Genomic DNA, 3,495 nt, shown 5'->3' on the forward strand with positions numbered 1-3,495 from the left:
TATCTGCTCTCTGCTCTGGGGAGGGGCAGTGAGTGCTGACTCCCTCCTCCACACCAGTGTTGATTTAAACATATCTGATGCAGGGGAGGGTGTGTTTTTGGCTCCACTTCCCTGCAACTGCTGCCTGAGCCAGCTTGTGAAGGACTGGATGTGGGGGGGGGAGGGGGGGGGCGGCGGGGGGGAGGTGCTGTGGAGGCTTCCCTCTGCCATCACTGCTAACACTGAGTCCTTAGGTTGCTTGGAGGTACATGGCATGCAGAATATTGGAATTTGTAGGGCCATGTATGGCAATTTTCTTGACCATTTTTGTATTCACCTCAGTAATACTACAGTATATTGTTTCATTATTATAAAGTAGGGATGAAGGCAGGAGACAGACACAGTAAGCCCCTAGGCTCCCTCAGGCATGTATGGATTGGTGGTGATGGGGGGTGGAGGGGTGGGGAGAGGAGCTAAGTGAAAGCATTTACCTCTGGCAGCGGAGGGAATTGAGTAACACATCTTCTATAGGGACTGTCATCTACAAAAAGCCATTGTCATTAATTCCAGTACGAGAAACTGAGATTTTAAAAAATTAAAAAAATTTTTTTTGTGTGCAAGGCCAAATCAGCCAAATCAGTTCTGAATTTTATTGACTGAGTAGAACTGAGTAGAAGTCTGCGTGGTGCTACCACCAGCAAGACACTTTAGTCTGGGGCTTCAGATATTCCCAAATCCACGGCTGGCACTCCCCAGCCTGGAAGTCTTGGAGTTTGGATGCCCCCAAATCTCACTTGCCCTTAGGCCAAAAGACAAAAGGAGCAAGCTAGGAACAAATCTGTCAATTCTATAAAACAGATATGTAGCTGAGATCCTCCCATTGGGATCCTCCCCTCTTATAGGGGGTCTAGTCCACAGTGCATTGGACAGGTCTCCACCCTCTATTACACAACACCATTCAAGGTGATGTTGGCCCCTCGTCCTCTGCCGATGGGATCCTTGGCCCAAGGTGATGATGGCCAGTGCAGCCCAGAAAATGCACTTGATCTTAGTCTGCAAGAGGCTGAGAAGTACTGAGAAATACCAGCTACTGTCATGTCCTTCCTGCCTCTCACTGTGGCATAGAATACTGAAGGGAGTAGAGAGAGCACTTAAGCCACTTAGGCTAAGGACAGACATTCAAAAAGCCTGAGCCTGAATTGATTCAATCTTTGCAGGTTAGTCTAACCTGGCTAGGCTGAACTGGTTGGAAACTGGACAGACATTTTCTCTGGACTGAGGAAATTCAGGCACATGTCTGCAGTGGCTCAGGCTAGAAGCCAGGGGGTGCTAGAGCAGCCTTCCCTTTCCTTGCAGAGCACTAAGCTGGGTGCCAGGCCAGTTGTGGCCAGGCACCCAGGAGGACCTTTGATTAGGGAGGTCTGCCTGCACAGTCCCAGGCTTTTCCCCGCTGGCTGCTCAAGGGGTGGGAGACTTCTGTTAGCACTCTGAGGCAAGGTGGGGTGTGCAGTCCTGTTGAGGATATGGAGCTTTTCAATGCCCCTCCCTGCTTCTTTATACTGTCTGCAGCAAACAAGCCAGCAGGGGGCTGATAACAGTGATTATCGCCTCATCAGCAAAACAATGGGCTCCCTCCATTACTTCAAACTCTTCTTAAACAGCTTACTGGCTGACCTGTTGATTAGCTCCAAATAGCCCTAAGCAGTCACTGTTCTGTCTGCCTGTCCCAGTGAAACTGGAGAGAAACAAACACATAGAAACTAGGGGTGTGCAAAATGGGTCCTATTTGCTTTGGATTTGGCCCAAACTGGGGACAGAGACTCAATTTATTGATTTGGATCACTGTCCCCAGTTTGATTTGGCTGAATACAAATCTGAAGATTCAATGCTGATTTGGAGAATCAGCGATTTGGGTATAGAACAGCTTTAAATGTTTTTTCTACATACCTCGAGGTACCAGGTGCCATATGAATGTTACAAAGCTGGGGTGGATGGACCCAGGATGCCAAGCCAGAAGGGTACAGGGGAGCCTCCCAACGTGCTCCCCAGTAGACCTGGAAGTTGACTGGAAGTGCTTCTGATCCACTTCCAGGTCTGCTGCCAATTGCACTGGGGAGGTTGCCCATGCTTCTGTGGGATGCTCCATCCACCCCAGAATCTCATCATTCATGAGCTACCTGGTACCTAGAGGTATGTAGAAAGAACATTTAAAGCTGTGTCTATGTCCAAATCACTGAATCTTTCTGAATCTCTCTGAATCGATTTGGAGGGTTCCGATTTGATTCGGAGAGATTAGAGGGTCTCCTGATTTGATTCAGATTTGGAGATTTGGCCACCAAATTGGGCCAAATCTCTGCTGAATTGAACAAGGGACCAAAGCTTCGCACAGCCCAAACAGAAACTTCTCAGCATTAGCTAGCATACCATATGCCTAGGAGCCATGGGGCAGGAGTCTGTGCTGTGGAAGATGGGAGTGAGGGGGGGATTTTTTGCTTGAGCAGTGAGGGGTGGGTAGGACAGGGGAAGTCAGGCAGACTCTGCCAGGGAGCAGAGGGGAGGGGCTGGCCCTGCTGTGGAGTGGAGAGACCCCCCAGCCCAGAGAGCATGCTGGGGTGCTGGGAGTGTCTGGTTTATCTTAAACCAGCAAGTGGTCTGGGACAGACATTGCTTAAACTGGTTTGAGCCAAATCAGTTAAGTCTAATACTACATTCAACCAGGTTTATCTCAAACCAGTTTCAGCCATTTTCAAACTGATTTATATGCACTGAACATCTGATCTGCTGGCAGGACCTAGGGCAGTGTGGCAGGAGCCCAGGGTCTGGCAGGCAGGGAGGAGCAGTGGTGGTGGTGAGAAGGGGTGGGCACGGGATGTGAGCGTGGGGTTTGGGCTGGCATCTAGAGCCGGGGCCAGCAGGGTGGCAGGAGCACAGGGCCCAAGGTGAGGGCTGGCAGGAGTGTAGGGCCTGGGCCAGTCAGAGCCAGCACTCAAGGACATGTGTGCAGTGTTCCCCACCCTAGGCCACAGTGGGGCCAAGCCCCTCTCCCTCCGTCCACAGGCTGCAGCCTGTGACCTGTTCCACTCCAGTCACGCACTCACCTGTGGGATGTGGACACCAATCTGAGCTTCCCTCACGCTGGCCGGAGCCCCACTGCCTTCTCGCTGTTAATCCCTGGGCTGGTGGGTTCCTGACTCATGCCTTGCAGACAAGGCAGCTGGGGCTGTGCACAGGTGTGCTGGTGGCCAGCGGATGTGGGCCAGCACGGGCCATTGCAGCAGTGGAACAATGAGGCCAGGAGGAGCCGATGCCTTTCCTGGCAGAGCCTGCGCAGTGACTTGCTGGGAGCAGCAGGGTCAGGGCTAGCAGGAGCGCAGGGTCCGGGCTGGCAGGTGGTATGCTACCAATTATATTTATTTACATTAAACCCTATAGGAAAATGGGTTTCACTTAACTATTTTGCTTAGCACTTGATTTTTGCACAACCAATTAAGGGTGCTAAGTGGGTGTTGCCTGCAA

The sequence above is a fragment of the Crocodylus siamensis genome, chromosome 6, assembly GCF_052110815.1.
Source record: "Crocodylus siamensis isolate JL-2025a chromosome 6, ASM5211081v1, whole genome shotgun sequence".
Lineage (NCBI taxonomy): Eukaryota > Metazoa > Chordata > Crocodylia > Crocodylidae > Crocodylus > Crocodylus siamensis.